This window comes from Dipodomys merriami, unplaced genomic scaffold, assembly GCF_024711535.1.
Source record: "Dipodomys merriami isolate MVZ:Mamm:240054 unplaced genomic scaffold, mDipMer1.0.p SCAF_13, whole genome shotgun sequence".
NCBI lineage: Eukaryota > Metazoa > Chordata > Mammalia > Rodentia > Heteromyidae > Dipodomys > Dipodomys merriami.
In genome coordinates, this window is record NW_027202604.1 from 3,677,580 (window position 1) to 3,701,746 (window position 24,167).

Sequence of the window (24,167 nt, forward strand, 5' to 3'; positions counted from 1 at the left end):
TATCTAAAGGCTGGGCTCAACAGCATCTCCTTGAAGCTATTTAAGAAACATAAATAGGAGGATTATGGTCCTTGTGGTCCAGGTCAGACTGAGCATAAATGTGAAGCCCTATTTAAAAAAAAAACAAACAAACTACAGCACAAATAACACAGTAGAGCATCTGACTAGCAAGTACAACCCCCCCTCTAAAACAGAGAAAAATAATCCCCCTCCACACTCCTCCACATGCCAAAAATATACTAGAGGTACTAGGAAACATGATAGAGCAGAGGCTGTTTCCATCGGATAATTGTGAAAGAGAAAAGTCTGGGGGGAAAATTGGCAATACTACATTCAGAAGAGTATAGTGAGGAAGAGTACTAAGAACTAGGAAAAAGGAATAGGACAACTGCAAAATAGGTGAAACAGAAAGGCAACAGAAAGAAAAAACAAAACTGAGAAATAACTTGCAGCTCCAGTTCCAGCTCCCATGGATTGGGGAGAAGATAAGCATCCCCAAGGCAAGCCAGGTAACCATGAACCAGATTAGACCCAGCAGTGGGGAAAATCCATACCTCCCACAAGCCTTGGGCCTCCATCTAGGGATGGAAAATCATGCTGGCCAGTGACTGCCATAGCATCACAAGCCAACATCAGATGAAATAACCTTTGATTCCCCCCATCTTGGCCTACAGCAGGGAGACCACATCCTAAGTGAGAGCCTGCCTCCTGTCCAAGACATGAACCAGGGGTGAAAGCAGTTTCATTGTCTGAGGGCTAGCCAAGTAAAGCACTTAGCTAGCCTTCATTGGTAAAGAGCTCAGATGACAGGAGTCACCAGCATTATCAGGTTAGCTGCTTGCAAGTGTCCTGAAGCCAGGCAGGCCCTAAGACTGAGCTGTACCAAGGTACAGTTACAACCCTAGGATCCCTAGTCACCTCCACACAGTGTTCAAGTGAAAGACTCCACCAGAGATAGACATGGAGTAACAGAGATTTAGACTGAGACCTCACTGTAGGAGCTCAGGAAGCAGCAAGAACCTCAATTATCAGTGGCTCCACTTAGCTCAATGAGAGTAGTCTTGTTGCCTTAGGTCTATTTCCAGTAAAGCACCTAGCCTCAGCTATTATAGAGCAAGTAACAGGTGCTGTCACAGTGCTTGGGATGCTTTAGCTGCTTGTAAATGCCCTGAAGGTTTAGACATTGAACTTTACTTGAGGACTCAAAACTCAAGAAACAATTGCAAACCAGGGAGTTTCTACCAGACCTTGAAAGAACACTAAATAATCCTAATAATACCAATACTCTTCAAACTTTTCCAAGAAGTAAAAAGGGAAGGAATACTACCAAATTTAATCTGTGAAGTCAGTCAGTATTATACTTATTCTAAAACTGGACAAGGAGGAATACAATCGAATTATAGAATAATGAAAGAGATGGGCTGGGAAGGTGGCTCAGTGGTAGAGCGCTTGCCTTGCATGCCTGAGGCCCTGGGTTCGATTCCTCAGCACCACATAAGCAGAAAATAAAAAAGCCCGAAGTGGTGCTATGGCTCAAGTGGTAGAGCGCTAGCCTTGAGTTGAAGAGCTGAAGGACAGCGCCCAGGCCCAGAGGTCAGGCCCCATGACCCGACCCCCCCCCCAAAAAAAAAGAATTATGAAAGAGGATTATAGACCATTCACTTTTTTTTGTGGTCAGTGGTGGAGCTTGAACTGTGGGCCTGGGTGCTGTCCCTTAGCTTTTCAGCCCAAGGCTACCACTCTACCACTTGAACTACAGCTCCACTTCCAGTTTGCTGGTGGTTTATTGGAGATAAGAATCACAGCATTATTCACCATAGTTAAGATATGAAACCAACCCAGATGCTCCTCAGATGAATAGATCAAGAAAATGTGGTATATACAATGGAATTCTATGCCTACATCAGAAAGAATGACATTGCCCCATTTGTTAGGAAATGGAAAGACTTGGAAAAAATTATATTAAGTGAAGTAAGCCAGGCCCAAAGAAACACAGGTCCCATGGTTTCCCTTACCTGCAATAACTATGATCATATAAGATGATCATATAAGATGATGCTAAATATATGATCATATGAGATGATGCTAAATGAAATGAGCCCAAGATAGGGACATAAGAGATTTTATCTTTCTTGCTGTTCTTTTTAATGTTCTTATAATGTATCATGTGATTTTTTTTTCTTTTGTATGTTCTTCCCCCATGGTATAACCCCTGTTTTCACTGTATTTGATTCCAATATCCTACTTGTATATTCATTTTTCTGATTTGGGGAGGGGAAGGGAAATAACAAAATGCTGAAATAAGGATACAGGATGACCCATTGTAACAATGAGATGTACAAGACATTATGTCAAAAATGAACTTTACAACTTTGGGGGGGGAGGGAGGAGTTGGGGAGGTGGGGAGGAAAAGGATGTTAAGGGAAAAACAAAGGAGGGGGTAACAATGCTTGATAGGAAATGGACTCATTACCTTGCTCATGTAACTGTAACCCCTCTGTACAGTATTATATATATCATATGTATGTATATATATGACATATATGTATGATATATATCATATATATGATTCACACATATATATATATATATGAATTTCTTTGAACTGTGATCCTCAGATCTTAGCCTCTGAGTAGCTAGGATTACAGGTGTGAGCCACCAGTGCTCAGCTAGGCTATTCACTTTTATGAACATAGATGTAAAACTTCTCAATAAAGGGCCTGGGAAGATGGCTCAGTGGTAGAATTCTTGCCTTGAATTCATGAGGCCCTGGGTTCAATTCCTCAGCACCACCTAAGCAGAAAAAGCCAGAAGTGATGCTGTGGCTCAAGTGGTAGAGCACTAGCCTTGAGCTGAAGAGCTCAGGGACAGTGCCCAGGCCCAGAGTTTAGGCCCCATGACATACAAAAAAAATTATCAATAAAATACTCACAAATCAAATTCAATATCAAATCAAAAAGATCATACATGATGATCAAGTTGTTTTCATTCCAGGTATGCAAGATTAGTTCTACATACACAAATCAATAAATGCAATACAACATATAAACAACATCAGAGATAAGAATCACACTATCATCTCAACAATGCAAAATAAAATATTTGACAAAATTCAACAACCTTTCATGATTAATGTTCTGAAGAAATGAGGACTATTATGTCTCAACATAATATATATTGCCAATATCATGTTAAATGGAGAAAACTTGGAATCATTTCCTCTGAAGTCATGAACACTTACTCTTGTGCGGGAATATAGTGCTGGAATTTCTATCAGATGAATAGATTAAGAGAAAGAACAGAGATTCAAATATGGAAAAAAGAAACCAAATTATCTTTTCAGATCACATAATCCTATACTTAAAAGACTGAAGATTCTACCTGTAAATTCCTACATCTGATAAACACTTTTAGCAATAGCAGTATACAACAATCAACATACACAAATGGGTGTCAATGCAATCAAAACTCAACGTATATCCTACAAAATTTAGAAAAGTGAGGGAAGGGGTGGGTTTGGAGGGAAGAATGGGACTGTTGAAAGGGGTGGCATAGATCAAGATGCATAGTGCTGATAAACAGCTTTGTCGAATGGCAGTTCCTGTATATAACAACTTGAAGATAAGTATTTTTAAATAGTCAATAGCTTTTCTATATATCAATAATAAATAGTCTGAGAAGGAATTTAGGAAGACAATTGCATTCAAGATAGTCTTGGGAAAACTATGCAGGAATAAACATCCAAGAAGGTGAGAGATCTCTATAATGGAAACTGTAAAATACTGAAGAAACTGAAAAAGAAACCAGAAAATGAAAACACTTCCTATGCTCATATGTTGGCAGAATTACTTAATGAAAATGGCTATATTACTGAAGGTGATCTACAGATTCACACCAATACTCATCAAAACCCCAAAGCCATTCTTCACAGAAATAAAAAAAAGCCAATCCTTAATCCAGGTAGAAGCAAAAGACCCCAAGTAGTTAAAGTAATCCTGTGGGCAGCAGAATAGAGGGAGCAATATTGGAGGTATTACAATCCTGGATTTCAAATTATACTGCAGATCCACAGTAACAAAAACAGATAATAAAGAGCAAAATAGAAGACCCAGAAATAAATCATTGCAGCTACAACCATTTGACTTTTTGACAAAGGAGTCCAACACATATGTTGGAGAAGATAGTCTCTGCAACAAATGGTGCTGGGAAAACTGGATATTCACAAGCAGAAGACTGAAAGTAGATACCAATCTTTCACTCTGTACTAATATCAATTCAAAATAGAAGAAAGTTCTTAATATGGCACTAACTTTGAAACTATTATAGGAAATGATAGGAAAAAACACTAAAACATATTGGTATAGGAAGTTGCTTCATGAATAGTACTCTAATAGCTCAGCAAATAAGACTAAGGATTAACAAATGGGATTGCTTCAAACTCAAAATCTTCTGCAAAGTGAAGGTGAGAGTCACTAAAAGGACAACCAAGATAATCTTTGTCAGTTAAAACACTTGAAAAGAGATTATAAGGAGCTCAGAGTATATAAGGAGCTCAGAAAACTCCCAAAGAATCATCAACCCAATTAATAAATTAGAAAATTAATGGAGCAGATACTTTTCAAAAGAAGAAGCACAAATGTCCAATGAATACATGAAGTAATGCTCAACTTCGCTGGCTACAAAGAAAATTCAAATCCAAATGACATTATTTCATCTCACTTTAGTCAAAACAAGCAATCATCAAGAATACAAACAACAAATGTTGGTGATGAGAGAGAAAAGGAATCCTTATACACTGTTGGTTAAAATGTAAACTAGTGTAACCAACTATGGAAATCACTTTGGAGGTTTCTCAAAAAAATCCCACAGAAACAAAAATAGGACTACGATGCAATCCAATGATACCACTCTTGGGCACAGATTCAAAGGAATGTAAGTCAGAATAGAACAGAGGCACCTGCACACCCATGGTCATTACAAAACTATTCACAATAGACACACTATGGAATTCATTCAGCTGTCCTACAGCTGATGAATAAATCAAGAAAATATGGTACACATCAACAGTGGAGAATTCCTCAGCAAGAAAGAAGAGTGAAATTATTCCATTTGGGAAAGACTTGGAAAAAATTATATTAAGTGAAGTAAGTCAGGCCCAAAGAAACATAGGTCCCATGGTTTCCCTTATTTGCAATATCTAGTATATGCCTGAGACAAGCAGAAAAGGTCAGATAAGTTGATGTTAGGGAAATGAACCCTAAGATATGTATTCAAATGTTTTTTTCTTTCATGCAATTGTTTCTAACACATTTATAAGATGATTTCTTTGTTGCTTTGTATGTCCCTCCCCCACGGTATAACCTCTGCTTTCACTGTATTTGATGTCGGTCTAATTTGTGGAGGGGAAGGGAAAAAACAAATTGTTTAACTAGGGATACAGGTGGACCCATTGCAACAATGAGATGTACAAGTCATTATGTCAAAAATAAGCTCTACAACTTTGGGGGGGAGGAGGATTGGGTGGGAGGTGGGGGGTGGATGGGAAGGGATGGGAAGGGGAAACAAAGGAGGAGGCTACAATGCTTGATAAGAAATGTACTCATTATCTTGCCCATGTAATTGTAACCCCTCTGAACAGTATTTTCACAATAAAAAAATAAATTATTTCATTTGCAGAGAAATAAATATAACTGGAGATAATCATATTAGGAGAAGTAAGCCAGGACAAAATTAACATGTCTTCACTTATGTATAGAAGCTAGGCCTAAAAGATAAACATATACTTACACATATACAGGAATATATATATATATAAAATAATAGACATAATATATACTTTATAATTGTGGAAAAGACTGTTTAAGGGGATCAGAGGGAGAGGAAAATAAAAAGAAAACGTTAGAGGGTGAACAGTATTGAAATTCATTGTACCTGTGTGTGGAGATGAAATAAAGGAGGTGAGGGATGGAAAAAGTGAGAGTGAGTGAAGGGGTTGATCTGATGAAAATATAATATATGCATTGTGAAATACTATGGTGAAATCTCCTTAAAAATAAACATACATTAATCAAACATGAATGACAGGAATATAGAACAGGTCCTTTCTTGAGTATGGGTACTAGTGGGAGGAGAGAGGGGAAACAGAAGGTAAAGAAAGGTGAAGATCCTTTGTATATGTATGTGAACAAGGAGCAATGTTGAGATATGTTCAGGAAGAGGGGAGTGGGGAAGAGTGACAAAGGGGTTGAGTGTGATCAAGGCACACTGCATATTTGGATATGTCAAACTAACACCCCCTTTGTGGTCTGGCTCAAGTGGCATAGTGCCAGCTATGGAAAATGAAAACCCCCTGGTACAACTAATTGATGTTAATTTAAAGGTGTGGTTTAAAAAACACTAGAAAAATGTCATAGGAGACTTCCTCTTTAAGTTTCATAGGAAATCTAAAACAAATTCAATTTCATAAAGTAGAGACTAGAATAGTTGTCACAGAGGCTAAGACAGGTGGAGGAGGTCAGATAAGCCAATGCAACAGCAATACTCACAAGATACTATGATGGAAATGAACTTTTCAATTTGTGGGGAGAGGAGTAGGGGGAGGGAAAGTGGGAGAAAATGAGGGAGGGGGCAACACTGTTCAACAAGAAATGTACTCCTAATCTTATTTATTTAACTGTAGCCCCTCTGTACATCACCTTTACCATAAAATTTTAGAAAGATAGCCTGGCAACCAGTGGCTCACGTCTGTAATCCTAGCAACTTAGGAGGCTGAGGTCTGAGGATCCTGGTTTGAAGCCAGGTCAGGCAGGAAAGTTCATGAAACTCTTACCTCCAGAAAAACTTGGAAGTGGCCCTGTGGCTCAAGTAATAGAATGCTGGCCTTGAGTAAAAGGAACTCAAAGACAGTGTCCAGGCCCAGAGTTCAAGCCCCAGAACCAGCAAAAACAGAAAAAGAAGTAACAAAATACAGCTAAGACAGGAGGAGTAAATCTTTATATTCTACTTCTCAGATCAAGTGACTACAATTGGCAATAATTTATGATACATTTTATAAAGAACTCAGAGTTTCAAAGTTCCAAGCAGAAAGAAATAATAAATGTTTAAAAGGAAGAAATGTTAATTGTACTAATTTGATCCTTATACATTGTATGTATGCATGAAATATTCATACTAAACTCCATAGATATGTACATTTTTTGTCATTTGTGGGGGGCATGCTTGAACTTAGAGCCCCAGCTTTTTTTTTTTTCTGAAGGCTAGCACTCTACCACTTGAGACATAGCTCCATCTCTGGCTTTTTGGTGGTTAATTGGAGATAAGAGTCTCATGGACTTTTCTGCCTATCATTTTCAAATCTCAGCTTCCAGAATAGCTAGAATTATAGGCATGAGCCACTGGTCTCAATATATACAATTTTTAAAAAATAATCAATTTTTTTTTCTTGTCTGTCGTGGAGTTTGAACTCTGAGCCTGGGCTCTTTCCCTGTGCTCTTCAGCTCAAGGTGAGCGTTCCACAGCTTGAGCCACAGCACCACTTCTCATTTTCTAGTGTTTTTATTGGAGATAATAGTCTCATGGAGTTTCCTGCCCAGGCTGGCTTTGAACCGTGATCCTCAGATCTCAGTCTCCTGAGTAGCTAGGATTATAGACTGAACCACCGGCTCCAGGCTCCAAATAATCAATCTTGAATGGAAGATCTACCTGTCTTAAAATCTAGAAGTTAAAAAAGGTTAAACCGGGCTGTGAATGATGGCTCAAGCCTATAATTCTAGCTACTTAGTAGGTAGAGATTAGGAAATTATAGTTCAAGGTCAGATGGGTTAAAAAATTGTGAAACTCCACCTTAATCAAAAGCTAGGGGCATTGTTGTATACATACTTGTTATCCTACCCATGGGGAAAGCATAATAGCTAGGTATAGTGGTGTAAGCCTGTCATCCCTAGTGACATGAAGACGCACATATAGATAATAAAGGCCCAGGCTGACCTGGGGTATAAAGCAAGGCTTTCCTTCAAAGTAACCAGTGCAAAAAGGGGCTGGAGGCATGACTCAAGTGGTAGGGTGCTTGCTTTGAAAGTCTGGGGCCTTAGTATTGTCCATTGCCCACTCCCCTCCCTAAAATTAAACTAGGCATAGTTAATAAAAAATTCCAACCAAGGTCAAATAACAGAGTTCCCTTTTTTGTTCACATAATAGAAAGTTATAAAAAGACTGTCACTGTCACCTTAAGTGTGAGAACAAGTTGAATAGATGTAGACCTTCTTAATACAGGCAAAATACAATTGAAAATCTGTAACAGTAAGTGAAGAATTTTTTCTGAAAAAGTTTAAGACTAGAAATAGAAGGGAACTTCTTCAAGTTAATAAAGATCACCTACTCAAAACACCTACAGATAACATCCTATTAACCGTGAAACGTCAAAATGCTTTCCCCATGTAATTGGGTATAAAGTAACTTTTACAACTTCAACTTAACAGTGTACCGAGAATTTCAGCCTGTTTAACAAGGTGAGAAAGGTATAATTTTCATCATTTGCAGATAACGTGGTGTGTATCCAGAAAACCTTTTAGAATCTGCAAAAAAAATATATACAAAATATAAAAGTTACTAGTACTAATGATTGAACTTACCAAGGCCATACATACAAAATCAATATATAAAAATCAGTTGGATTTTGTAATCAGAAAGAAACAATTAAAACTCCAATTGATAAAGCAGTATATGGTCAACAAACAGCTAAGAAATAGATTCAAGCTGTGTAAAACTTGTATTAAACACACACACACACACACACACACACACACACACACACACATCCTTGAGACAATCAAAGAAGACCTAATCAATTAGAGATATACTATCAATATTATTAAGATGTCCATTTCTTCCAAAATCAATGAAGTTAATTCAACACAAGTTCAATAGAAATTCCAGAAGATATTTTTATACAAGATTGATCAACTGATTACAAGAATGCATAAAAAATGAAAAGAAACTAAGACAAAATGATCTTGAGAAAGAACAAAGTTTAAAACGTATTATAAAGCTACAATAACCAAGACAGTGTTGTATTGATATAGGTACAGACATTAAAAGAATGAACAGAGCCAAGAAATAGACTTGTATTTATACAGCCAATCAATTTTCTTTGAACAAAGCTTCCAGGGGAGTATTCAGTATGGGAAATAATTGCCTTTGTAAAAAAAAAAATGAACCTACACTTAATTTTTGTACACAAAAATTAACTGAAATGGATTATACATAAAACCTAAAAGCTAAAATTATAAAGCTTCAAAAATATGATAAATTATGTTCATGCTCTATTAGAAGCAAAGCCTTCTTAGACAGAATACAATAAACACTGATCAAAAATAAGAGGCTATTTGGAGTTCACCAAAATTAAGACTGCTACTCTTTGGAAAACATCTAAAGATAATGAAAAGATCATGTTTAATAAAAGGCTTGTTTCTAGAATTTAAAAGAACAATATTAAGAAGATAGGACACACGTGTAATCCTAGCTATTTGGTAGGCTGAGATCAAGAGGACTGTGGTTCCAGAACAGCCTACACAGAAAAGTGCATGACCTTACATCTCAACAAAAAGAAGCTAGACCTGATGGTGTGCTCCTGTAACCCTCTAGAAGATAAGAGGATTGAAATACTGATGTGCATCCAAGCAGAAAGTGAGACTCTATCAAAAATAACTACTTTAGAAAGAGGCTGAAAGCATGACTCAGAAGTAGACTCCCATCTAGAAAGTACAAGATCAAGTGGTGCAAATGAATACAAGATTTGAACAGATCCTTCATAAATGAAGATTTAGGGATGGCATAAAGAGCTCATGCAATGATTCTCATTAATAAAAAGACAAATGTAAAACTACAACAAGATGCCCCTACACACCCTAAGGTTATTAAAATTAGAATACTAGCCAAGCTACACATAGTATTGCACATGCAATACTCCCAGAACTCAGAAGGCTAAGGAAGGAGGATCTCAAGTTCAATGTTATGATATACATATGTCATAAATAAATAATAAATAAATAAATAAATAAAAGCTCAGTGCAGTGGCCCAAATATGTACTCCTAGCCACTAGCTACTAGGTGAAGATAAAAGGATTGTAGTTCAACATCAGACTGGAGCAAAAAAGAAATTTGAGACTCCATCTCAGCTAATGCTGGGTACAGTGGCACATGCCTGTTACCTTGCTCCAGGAGAAGCACAACTACTTGGAGATATGTAGTTTAAAGGGGCATTAGAAATTGAAGAAACAATGTAGTAATTTCCCTTCTGTCCACATCCCCTCCAGCATCTGTTGTTATTAGAGTTCTTGATTATAGCCATTCTAACTGGGGTGAGGTGGTATCTCAATGTTGTTTTGATTTGCATTTCTTTTATGGATAGATTGTTGGTGGGAGTGTAAACTTGTTCAACCACTTTGGAAAGCAGTATGGAGGTTCCTCAAAAAACTCCACATAGAGCTCCCCTGTGACCCAGCAATCCCACTTTTGGGCATTTACACAAATAATCACAAACAAGACCACACTAAAGCTACCAGCACAACTATGTTTATTGCAGCGTCATTTACCATAGCTAAGATATGGAACCAACCCAGATGCCCCTCAGTAGATGAATGGATCAAGAAAATGTGGTATATATACACAATGGAATTCTATGCCTCCATCAGAAAGAATGACATTGCCCCATTTGTTAGGAAATGGAAAGACTTGGAAAAAATTATATTAAGTGAAGTAAGCCAGGCCCAAAGAAACATAGGTCCCATGGTTTCCCTTATTTGCAATATCTAGTATATGTCTGAGTCAAGCAGAAAAGGTCAGATAAGTTGATGTTAGGGGAATGAAACCCAAGATAAGTATTCAAATTTTTTTTGTTGTTGTTTCATTCAACTGTTTCTAACATATTTATAAGATGATTTCTATGTTGCTTTGTGTGTCCCTTCCCCATGGTATAACCCCTGCTTTCACTATATTTGATGTTGGTATAATTTGTGGAGGGGAAGGGAAAAAAACAAATCGTTTAACTAGGGATACAGGTGGACCCATTGCAACAATGTGATGTACAAGTCGTTATGTCGAAAACAAACTTTACAACTTTGGTGGACGGTGAGGGGACAAGGGGAAGAATGATCGGGTGGGGGGAGTATGGGAAGGGATAGGAAGGGGAAACAAAGAGGAGGCAACAATGCTTGATAAGAAATGTACTCGTGGAAGTGGTGCTGTGGCTCAAACGGTAGAGCGCTAGCCTTGAGCTGAAGAGCACAAGCACAGCGCCCAGGCCCAGAGTTCAAGCCCCATGACCGACCAAAAAAAAAAGAAATGTACTCGTTATCTTGCCCATGTAATTGTAATTCCTCTGTATGATATTCTCACAATAAGAAAGAAAGAAAGAAAGAAATTGAAGAAACAGCAGGAAAAACAAAATAGCCAATGCAAGAAGAGTCTGGAGGGGCTGGGAAGGTAGCACAGAGGTAGAGTGCTTGCCTTGCATGCATGAGACCCTGGGTTCGATTCCTCAGCACCACATAAGTAGAAAAAGCCGGACATGGTGTTGTGGTTCAAATGGTAGAGTGCTAGACTGGAGCTGAAGAGCTGAGGGACAACACCCAGGCCCTGAGTTAAGGCCACATGACCAGCAAAAAAAAAAAGAGAAAAGTCTGGAAGCATGTTGGCCCTGATGTCAATCCCTAGTACCACAAAAACAAAATAAATAAGCAAACAAACAAACCTTGAGATAACAGAAGTGTTGATTAGGGTATGAAACAACAAGAACTCTCATGTGCTATTAAGTAAAATGGTACAATTTGGGGAAAACCTAGATAAATGCTTTCTACACATTGACCTACTCTATAATCCATAAATTCACAGGTATTTATTCTGCAAAATGAGAATTATATGCCTAAAAATTATTCAAAAATAGTCCTAATTCTTAGTTAAAAGCGACTCAGCCTTTTAATGAAAACTGAAAGTATGCAAATAAATAGAATACTATTAAACTGATGGAATGCTACTATGTACTAAAATGAACTGCTAATATACATAATAGGCAGCATAGACAAATTTCAAAAAAATTGCTTGAGCAAAAGTATTTGGATGAACATATGTATTTTATAATGGTTCCAAAACACATGAAGTTCAAAAACTAATCTACAGTGACAAAGGAGAACATGCCTACTCAGTTAGGAGATCTGGCATAACTGACTATAAAAGTACAGGGACATTTGTAGGGTGATACAAGTGTTGTGAATTATTTCAGATGACATTTCCACAGGTGAATGTTATCAACAAACCACAAAGAAATGAAACTCTTATGCATTTTATTCTATGATTTTTAGAAGTTTATAATTATTAGATCTCTGTACAGCATCTAACCCCAGCAACAACAGTATTGTTTGCCACAGAGGCTGATGGGACCTCTTACTCTGTGATCATTTTGTTTTCTTTTTTGTATATTGTGGTTTCAACTCAAGACTTCACACTTGGTAAGTAGGTGATCTCCCATCAAGCTGTTCTTCTAGCCCTTATAATTAAGTGCATTTTTGCATTATAACGATTTGTAACTTTATAGTCTTTGTAAATATAATTATTTCAATACTAACGTTGTAAAATGTAGAAATGACTGACAGACTATAAAATATTTGCATCTTAACTATCAAGGGGCTAGTAGTCAATCCTTATATATGAGAAGTCTTAAAAATTTATTTTAAAAGTGCAATAAATTACTGAAGTAAAGACACCTTGACCCTGGAAGTAAAGTAGCCTTGTTACACAGGAATTCTCTAGATATAGTGACTTCCTGCTTCTGATTTCAGTGTCATGTCTAATGATGGCTCTAAACAAGTCATTTAAATAAGAATACAGGTGGACCCGTTGCAACAATGAGAAGTACAAGTTGTTATGTCGAAAATGAACTTTACAACTTTGGTGGGGGGGGAGGATTGAGTGGGGGGGTGGGGGGAGGCTGGGAAGGGATGGGAAGGGGAAACAAAGGAGGAGGCTACAATGCTTGTTAAGAAATGTACTCATTATCTTGCCCATGTAATTGTAACCCCTCTGTACAGTATTTTCACAATAATAAATAAATAAAAATTAAAAAATTATATAAAATGGGCCAGGAGCTGGTGGATCATGTCTGTAATTCTAGCTACTCAGGAGGCTGAAATCTAAGGATAGCAGTTCAAAGCCAACCTAGGCAGAAAAGTCAATGAGACTCTTTTTAAAATTAAATATTTATTTTTATTGTAAAGATACTGTACAGAGGGGTTACAGTTACATGAGTAAGGTAATAAGTATATTTCCTAACAAATATTGTTACCCCCTCCTTTATTTTTTCCATGAGACTCTTATTTCCAACTAACCACCAAGGAGTGGGAAATAGAGCTGTAGCTCAAGTAATAGAGCTCTACTCTTGAACAAAGAAGCTCAGGGACAGTATCCAGGCCCTGATTTCAAGATCCAAGACCATCACAAATCACACACACACACACACACACACACACACACACACACACACACATACACACACAAAATGTAATAGAATATATATATATATATATTAGAAAGAGAGAATAAGAAAAGAAGGAGAGCAAAAGTATATACAAATTCTCAATGAAAGCACAGAGTAGATACATACCAACATATCAACAATTCTGTATGAGAGTATGGTAGATATTTGCTTCTAATGGATTGTCTTGGGTTTCTAGAATGAACATACATTGCTGTCTTCTCATTTATAGAAAATGCTGTAATGCAAATGAGAACTATTCCTGGTAAACCTATTATACTTACAAAGTACTTTAAATAATTTTCATGAAGTTCAATTTATGAGTCAAAATTTTATTCCTTCAACAGGCAATGGTTTTATTATTCATTTATCCCCACCCACAGAACATGGATGAATTAAGAGAGCTTCACAAACTCTTATAAATGTTGCATAATTTTGTATTTCAATAGCACAAGAGATTTTAAAGCTTATTTAAATCTACCTAAGTTATATTTGGAGTTTTCTTCCATAGTTTTCATCAAAGATAGTACCATATTGATTCCTAAAAATAGGCATAGGAAAGGAATCCACTGGTAATTTCTTTGTCCTTTAAAAGAAAAGGAAAAAAAAACTTTGTATTATAGAAAGCAAATACCCATGAACATAAAGAATTGTTTACTGAATTCTGTAGAACCATCACCTAGACTATTTGTGAGTGTATGTGTGTGTGTGTGTGTGTGTGTGTGTGTGTGTGTGTGTGTGTGTGTGTGTGTGTGTGTAGATGTGTGTAGATGTGTGTTGGTACTGGGACTTGAACTCAAGGCCTCAACTTATTGTGTTTGCCCATAGTTGGCATTCTACCACTTGAGCCATGCCTCTCGCCCAGCTTTTTGTTTGTTAATTGGAGATGGAATCTTGCAGACTTTTCTGCCAGGGCTGGATTTGAACTTCATTCCTCCAGGTCTCAATCTCCTAAGTAATTAGCATTACAGATATGAGCCACCAGTACTCATCCACACTTTCTATCTTTAAAAGATAAATTAGTATGTGCATGTAATCCTAGTATAGAATTCAGAAGCCTGAGGACCATAGGTTAAAAAAAAACAACAAAAAAACAGCCTAGGCTATGTAGAAAGACCCTATCTCAAAAAAACAAACAAACAAAAAGCAAATAAAAATTATGATATATCATCTCTAAGTATTTCAGCATGCCTCTTGAAAAAATAAATAAAAACACCTTATATAATCACAAAACCATTTTATACTTTAGAAAGCAATTATAATTTCTTAATATCATTTAATATATAAATAATATTCAATTTGTCCCATTCAAATGTATTTTTGTAGATTTTTTTGTTTAAAGGAAGATCCGTGTAGAGTGTAAGATCCAAATAACTATTTCATTTGAAATTCTAACCTTTGAAAATCTAGAACAGTTTCTATTCTCCTCATCACCTGTGCTTTCTGCCTCCATCTTTTCCTCCTTAACATTTTGACTTTAACAGGGTTAGCAGCTTCATAAAATGCTCCAGGCAATTTAAAGAATAAATTTGAGAACACTATCAAAGAACTAAAAAGAAAAGTCAGCTAAAACATAGTATCAGAAAATAAAATAAAATAAAACATAATATCAGATATTATTATTATTATTGGCAGTACTAGGATTTAAACTTAGAAGTACTGGGATTTAAACTGTTCTTTCTAGGCTCTACTACATAGGCCACACTACAGCCTTGCTTTTTGCTGGTTGTTTTGAAATGAAGTCTAGTGAGCTTTTCCACTCATACCAGTCTTGAACCAAGATACTCCAGATCGCAGTCTCTTGCATAGCTAGGATTACAGGTGGGCTTAGAGACACACTATTGCAAATGTTGATCATGGATATCAAGACTATAATGTGAAGGTGAGTGGTGCAAAAAAAAATAACAAAGTGCCATAAATCTAGCATATAAATAGACTGGTAAATCTTCTTCTTCTTTTTTTTTTTTTTTTGCTATGAAAGCCCTGATTTTAAGAAAGCTTTGCATGCTCTCAACCTGGAAGAGACATCACAATTTTTCTTTTGGCCTAAAAGAGCACAAGCTTAATGTGGCTTGCAGGAAGCTTGACATCAGCTAACTTTATCATCCCCAGAAGGAGTTAAAATGTGAATGACAACACTTTTGTCTTTTCAGGAAGCTCATTCCAACAAAGAAATGAGGGGTCACAGAAACATGCAAAGCTAATGATATTTACAGCTAACCAGATATGGTTGAAGCAATCCATTAGACTCTAGCTTGCAAGTCCCATTTCTTGTAAGACTCATTTATGTTAGAATGTTCAAAGACCAAAAGTCTTCGCTGAAATTAAACTAGACAATGCATTATTTCTCCCGGCTGATTAACTATCTTTAACCCCCAAGTTGTTACAGTAATGTGTGTGTGTTAACTCAACTTCATTACAGATTCTAAAACAGCAACAGCAAAGAGGCAAATATTAAATATAATGGAAGGGATGTTGCTAAGGAGATGTTTTAAACATAAAACCAAGGAAATCCACACAAAGAAGGATGAATTCTTCAATCACCAATATGCAGTTGAATGCCTATTGATAGAGTCAGCTGCTGATCCTTCTGAACTGGTTATTAAGGGTCTAGAAAGGATGAGGCTTTCCTTGCATGTCTGAGTCTCTCTCTCTCGCTCTCTCTCTCTCTCTCTCTCTCTCTCTCTCTCTCTCTCTCTCTCTCTCTCTCTCTCTCTCTCTCTCTCTCTCTCTCTCTCACACACACACACACACACACACACACACACATACAGGCCATAGGTCAAGCAAGCTTTGTCCAAACCTTTGTCCTAAACTTTGGACATAGCATTCCCCAAAGAAAACCAGAAAGCAGCTACCAGCAAAAGGAGAGATATAACAAAACCAAGAGATAATCATCCATGGAACAAGGGCTATGTTAACTCAGGGACCCACATATATTGAGAAGGGCTTCTCAGAGGTGTCTGTCCCGCTTTCTGTCCAATATTTGAGAGTCTAATGGTTTCTACCTACCCTTGACCTTTATTCCAACAGTGTCCCACTCACTGGAATAAAAAAAGTCTGTTGGTCTAGAGTACAATTTTCCTACTATATCTCTCTCTGATGCCTTCTCCACCCAAATAAAATGCTTATCTCCAATTATATCCATCTTTCTAATGTCCTTCATGGAATGATCTTAATGGAAAGACTCTTAGTTCCAATCCCTGGAAACACATAATAGTTCAGTTGTCTTGGCTGCGGTCTAGTCTTAGTGTGGAAAACCATACATTTCCTCGTTCTGTTCTTTTAGATGTTAGGAGGTAACTGAAGAACCAGTTCCTAGGGTTGGGAATGTGGCACTAATGTACCAATACAGCAAGTGCAAAGCCTTGATTTCAAGCCCCACAAACTGAAAGCAGTTAATAAAAAATAAAATATATAAAAGCACTTATTGATCTGCTCAGTGAGAGATAAAATGGATGCAAAGAATCTTGAAATCATTAAACAAACTTGCCTTTCAAGCACAGACCCCTTTTTGAGCTTCCCTGGTCCAATGAGTCTGCTTTGTGCTTCATACCTTCTCTTCCCATCTGGCAAGCAGCTCAGAAACAAAGGGAAAACTCAAAACATGACACAAGATAGTACCAAGGTTTCTATGACCCTCCCAAAATTGCTTAGAGTCTTCTAGCCACATGTGTGCTACAAGATGCATAGCAAATGTTAAAGGGTACTAAATAAAATAAAAGGAAAATGAGTAATGTTTGCAAGTGAATTTATGTTTATACAAAATATTTGCGAAAACATGCGTTTCCCTTTTAGAGATTCTGCTAATCCATCACCATGACGCTAATGTTGCAAGAAGCAAATCCGTCAGGCGGCAACCATTACTTTTTAATAGACCGTTCCATTTTCAGCAATCACACCAGAGCAGCCCAGTATGCTTGCAGGAAATGCAAACTTGCAAATACTTCACAAATGCTCCCCTATGCATGTACCATGCTTGCTCACAGGTAGTCTAGAGGCACAGGAGGGGAATGTCAAGGGAACATCCCATATGCTGTGCTCCCAGAGCCAGGCCCACATCTGTGATGCCTTTACAACAGGCACTCCATTTGCTGTTGTTTTTCTGAAAGCTGTTCTCATTTTGCCCAGAAAGGCTCTGCTTGAGGGCTGAGTATATGGCCTTTGCTTTTAGATTATATAAGATGTTAAAACACATGATCTGGATCACGTAGGCCAGTGTATGATTTTAAAACAGCTTTCCAAAGGACACCAAGAGAGCTTGCTTAGAATAATTTTCCAGTCTCTGATGCATATGTCTTTATATTCACAAGAACACCGTTCATTCATTCACTCTTTGACCCTCACCTTCTAGATAGAGGGAACTTGACCTGGTATTATAGAAGACAGATATATATAAGACCTGGCTCTGCTTTCAAAAGAACAATTGGCCATGATAAAGATCAGGACTAGTGTGAAATAGAAGTGCAAGCAAATGAGCTATAGGAACATAAAAAATAAGTTATTCAGAGGGAAAGAGAAGGAGGAAGAGGGAGAGAGGAGAGAGGAAAAGAAGGAAGGGAGGGATAAAGGTGGCTTATAAAATGTCATGAGAATGGAGAAAAATAATGGGAATGGGGAAGGGATCCCTGGATTGAAAGATAGCTAGAAGTTGTTCCATTATTGTTATGATTGTTTACTTTTGCTGCCTACTTTCAAAATCAATATGTTTATATTGTGGAAAATTTACAGAAATCCACCACTCAACTGTAAATACTACTGTTATTCCGATTTTTTCTAGGAATTTGAATGTTTCATGAAGTGCCTTCATACCTCATGATTTGATTGTAGTCTGCATGTATGTGCCTAATGTTTAACAGAAGCTCTCTCAAAGGACACAATTACAAGTACCAGATAGCTGGCCACAGAAGGGAAAAACCGCAAGTAATGTGCTGGCTGCTGGTAGCTCATGTCTGTAATCCTAGCTATTCAGGAAGCTGTGATCCAAGGAGAGTTTCAAAGCCAGCCTGCAACATAAGCAGAAAAGTCTGTGAGACTCTTATCACCAATTAACCACCAAATAGCCAGAAATGGAGCTGTGGTTGAAGTGGTAGAGTGCCAACTTGGAGCAAAAATGCTAAAGGACAGCACCCAGGTACTGAGTTCATGCCCCAGTACTGGCACACACACACAAAAATCAAGCAATGTGTGGAATCATCAAATCTGATGAAACCAGCATGTGAAAAATCCTATTTTAACTTAAAGCTATGCGACTTCAAAGGCAACTCTTCTGATATAGGCCCTTTTCTTTGGGTGTGGCAGGTGGGGGAATTTTACATAATTCCTCCTCCAAGATGTGTTCACAAGAACCAGTTTCATAGTCTTTAACATTGAGGAAGAATTGAGAAATACATTCAAAATAATCGGAGTGCAAACATCTTCTTCTTCTAAACCATCACAATCCTTTCTTTAGTGATACTAGGATTTTGAACTCAGAAGTTTGAAATTAGTCACTTGAGCTATGACTTCAGCCCTTTTTGCTTTAGGTAATTTCTCATAGAGGTTCTTGAGATCTTACTTGAGCTGGCCTTAAATTAAAATCCTTCTACCCATGACTTTTGTTAACCAGGGCTACAAGTGTGAGCTGCCACACCTGACCCTACTTTTCTGGTTTTTCAATTTCTCACCCACCTAATTCCAAAATATTTTTTCAGTGACTGCCATTTATCTAGTCTTTCTAAAGCACTTAACTCCATCTTAGGAGAAAGCTCAGCTCTTGCCAGACTTGTGGCTCAAGTTTGCAATGCTAGCTACTTTTTTGAGAGACTTCATTTCAACCAATGGCCAGGAAAAGTGCATCCCCTGTCATCCCCAGCAACTCAGGAAAGCACAAGTAGGAAGATCGCATTGCAGACAATGAAAAAAAGGCCGGAGGCATGGCTAAAGTGGTTAGAGTCCTTTCTTAGCAAGTGTGAAGTCCTGAATTCAGTCCCCAGTACAGCCAAAAGGGGAGAGTGGGACTTTTAAAATGTTTACTCTTTTGTCTCCTCTAGAACAACAACAACTATATATATATATATATATATATATATATATATATATATATATATATTTACACACACACACATGTGGGGGCCTTTGTGTAAGGTCTCACAAGGCCAGCTTTTCTCTGGAAGCTCTAGGGAAATATCTAGTTCCACCCTCAGGTTGTTGGTGGAACCCTGTCTCTTATTGTTGAAGGTCTGCGGTCATTGTTTATTCTGAGCTGTCACCTTGGGTCTACTCTAAGCACCTGAAAGTACCCTCATTCCTTAATATGAGGCCTCCTCCATTCTCAGGCTAGAAATTAACATGTCATGTTCACTTTTCAAACCTATGAATTCCCCTTCTGCTTCCAGAAAAGAATTTTTTTCTCTTTTTAAAGGGCCCATGTGATGGGACAGGCCTGCCCTTTATAAAACCAATGGTGTCATGTAACCGTGCACAATCATGGGAGAGTAGCTTGTCATAATAATGGGTTCTCAGGATCAGATGGCAAACACTTAGGAGCCATTTCTAGATTCTGCCTACCACAGTCAATACAATTGGGAAGGAGGGAAAGAAGTTTTGAACCTAACTGAAAAAACTTAGCAAAGACATAGGAAGGACAGGAAATTATTCAAACATCTTGGAGAACAGCAAGGTAATCACTTAGTACCAGTTGTGACACCATCTGCTCCTAACATCCAGTTAAAATCAGATATACAAAAAGTGAGGAAACACGAGAATTTAAATCATGCTAAGAAGTGTAAATATTTGGGCTGGAAATGTGGCTTAGTGGTAGAGTGCTTGCCTAGCATGCATGAAGCCCTGGGTTCGATTCCTCAGTACCACATAAACAGAAAAAGCCAGAAGTGGCACTGTGGCTCAAGTGATAGAATGCTAGCCTTGAGCAAAAGAAGTTCAGGGACAGTGTCCAGGCCCTGAGTTCAAGCCTCAGGACTGGCAAAAAAAGAAGTCTAAATATTTTTCCTTGAGGAGGACATGGTAGTTCATCCTATAATCCTAACAACTAAGAAGCGGAAAGCCAGAAGTTTGAGGGCAGCCCCAACAAAATATTCTCAAAATCACATCTCAACCATTAAAAAGCCTGGTGCCTGGTGTTTCAGCTACATGGGAAGCCTAATTGAAGGATTGTGGATTGTGGTTTAGGCTGGCTGGGACACATCTGATAAACAATACAGGGCTGGAGGTGTGGCTCAAGAGGTAGAGCACCTGCTTAGCAAGTGCAAGGCCCCTAGTTCAAACCCCAGTGCCACAAAAATCATAATGATGACAATGATGATGATATCCCTTGGGTTGCATCTTAATTGTTAGCTCTAGAAATGATTAGGTAAGAATCTCAATGAGTGCCACCACATTTCTTCCCAAGCCAACAAGATCAAAGGCTTGGAAATAACATTCAATTTTTATTTAGTTACACAACAAACATTACAACTCAACCAATAGTCATATAAAATTTCCATCTAAACATTCATAAATGAGAAAATGGTTGCCAAATTGTGGTCTTCAATGCAGTATAATGCAGATATTAACATGTTCATTGAGAAGAATATATTAGAATACTAAAAAATATGTACAACATCTTTTTAAAAATTTTTTGGTCATGGGGCTTGAACTCTGGGCCTGAGCGCTGTCCCTCAGCTCTTCAACTCAAGGCAAGCTTTCTACCACTTGAGCCACAGCACTACTTCTGATTTTCTGGTGGTTAATTGAAGATAAGAGTCCCACGGACTTTCCTGCCCAGGCTAGCTTTGAACCACGATCCTCAGATCTGAGCCTTCTGAGTAGCTAAGATTACAGGTGTGAGACACCAGAGCCTGGCTGTACAACATCTTAAGTTTAAAAATAAAATACACAAGCCAGATACTGGTGGATCAGGCCTCTAACCCTATTAATTTGGGAGGCTGACAATGAGAGAACTAAGATTTCAGGAAAGCCAGATCACTTCTAAACCCATAGATGATACAGTGATACACACCAGTCATCTTAAACTACACAAGAGGCTGAGATTGGGAGGACCAGGGTTCCAAGCTACCTGGGACAAAAATGGCTGTGAAACTTCATCTCAATAGAGGGAAACTAGACACAGCAGAAGGGGTCTGTGATCCAAGCAATCACAGTTTAGGCGCACACTCCAACAAGAAAGTGAGACCTGATCTCAAAAATAACCAGTGAAAAGCAGAACAGTAGGCATGGCTCCATGGTAGAGTGCCAGCTTAGCAAGCACAAAGAACTGAGAGTTCAAACCCAAGTATCACCAAAAAACATTAATCAGAAAAAAATACACAGTCTTTTCTCTCTTAGTATAAATGTATAAAAAATTCAACTATGAATAAATAAGATTTGAGAGGGAACTTGAAAAATAAAACGATTTGATTAAGATTGTGGATGAATCACTTTCATTCTGATTTATATTTATGTAAATCCAAGTGTTATACACTTGTTTGTGCAATAAATAGTAATAATAAAATAGCAATAATCGGAAGCTTTTAAAAAGTCACATATGAATTCCCGAAGACTCTGACTCCTGTGAATGTCACTTCATTCTCACTGGTTTTAAAAGTACCACAGACAGTTAATCAAACAAAATATGGATTACAAGTCAGAGCCAGCCTAAAATGAGTCCTCACCTCTGAGCTTGGCAATCAAAGAAGCCTGACAAAGGGGGATCACATTTCCTCTCATGCCCTTTCAATAGCACACAAGATGTGATTTGTGATATTGAAAATTCTGTCTTCTGACATGCAAAACAATGAGCAAGGTGAGGAAGTAAAGAGAATCAATACAATTCACATGTCCTGAAGAGAGGGTTGGGAGGGAGGGGAGGGAGAATTGTGTTATTTGCCAAGAGTGTGTTGCAATAAAGAAAGGCTTACACCTCCTTCATCAGAGAGTTGTTCATCCAAAGTGACTTCATTTGCTACCTGTGATATTAAACAATATCTTAAATGAATTCACAACCCTAACCTAAACTGGGAAGATATTACATTCAACTGCTGGAAACTAATTAAAAAAGCAAACAAACAAAATCACAGAACTTAGCCCAAAACTGAAATGAACTTACTTGTCTTTCCTATTACACAGATTTCATTATTGACAGATACACAACAGCAGCTCTTATTCTGTTCTCAGGTGAAAATTGTTTCACTCTGTGTTGCTTGGAACTGGCTATTTTTTCATAATGGGGTTTGGACTGCTGTGTCCTGAATATGGAATCCACCAGAAAACCTGCTCTAGTCGAAAGTGCATCACAGTCCCCAAGAAGGTCCACAATTGATCAGGCAGCATTGACCTGCCTCACATCTGTTGGCAGCTAATTCCCTGTGGCTTTATTTTCATTAAAGAAGCAAACACTGTGAGAAAGTAATTTTATTACCGTGTTTTTAATTCCATCCGTGGTCAGAGGGATTCAGGAAAAATTCATATCTCTCCAGCTCTAGGGGAATCCATTGCAAATCCTTTAAATTTTTGTGCTATCCTTTCATTTGCTTTTATTTTAACAAAGTAAACGATTATAAATTAAACTTCCATTTAGGAGCATACTTACTTTAAAGGATGTCAGGGCTTCCTGTTGAACAAATTTACCTGGGCAAATAGATTTGGAATTTGAATTGAAGAGTTAATGAAATAACCATAATTTGATTACATGAATCAACCTACATCATCGTATTTAGCCAAACAGATTTCTCACCTTATTTACTCAGTTGTCACATATGTAGTTGTGTTATTTATTCCTTCAATAAGTGTCTTAGTTGTGATTCATAGAAACATTTTTAAGTCAGGAAGAGGATTTTCTATACAAATAAAAATGAAAATGAATGGGAATGGGAATGAGTAAGTCACAAAAAAAGTAGTGATACTAGTTAGTACCTGAATTTCTAACATTTAACAATTAGTCTGTTCCAAATAACTCAGATAAACTAGTATAGTCTAACGAGTTGAAAAATGTCAGTGGCTAGCCCCGTGTCTGGAAAGTTCTGTGTTGAATGAATGTGTAGGCAAATGAACTGACTATGGTAGATTTTTTTTATATTGCTTCCAGTAATTCCTGACACTCATATTCTGTGTAATCTTTCCCCTTGAATTTGGGCTGGACCTAGTACTTGTTCCTAAGGCACTGAATGTGGCAAAAGTGAAGGAATGCCTCTTCTGAAACTAACTTATAAAAGACTATCCTAGTCATTTTCTGTCTCTTGTCTTTTCTCTTGCTTGTTCTGAACAGAAAACAGTCATATTTCAAGCTTCTCTACAAAGAGGTCCACGTAAGGATATCCTTCATGCAACAACCAGTGGAAAAACTCAGAATCAGTTCAGTAGCCCACAAGAAACCCCATCCTCCCAACCTCCAACTTTGGGCTTTTTTTCTGAGGCCCATGCAGAAGAGAGCTCAAACACCAGATGGAGCTCAGCAAAACTGAACCTGGAGCTTCATAGGTGCTCAGGATTAACACATCCAATCCTAAGAGGCATCAATCATTGGAGGCTTGCTGAAGCCCCTCAGCCAGAGCCCTTACTCAGGGCTATGGGGCATCTGCCAAGAAAATTTCCTTGTGGCCATTCTGAGCACTGAGAATTGTGTCTCCCAGAACATGGAGAGCTCTGGTCAGTCTTGATGGTAGCC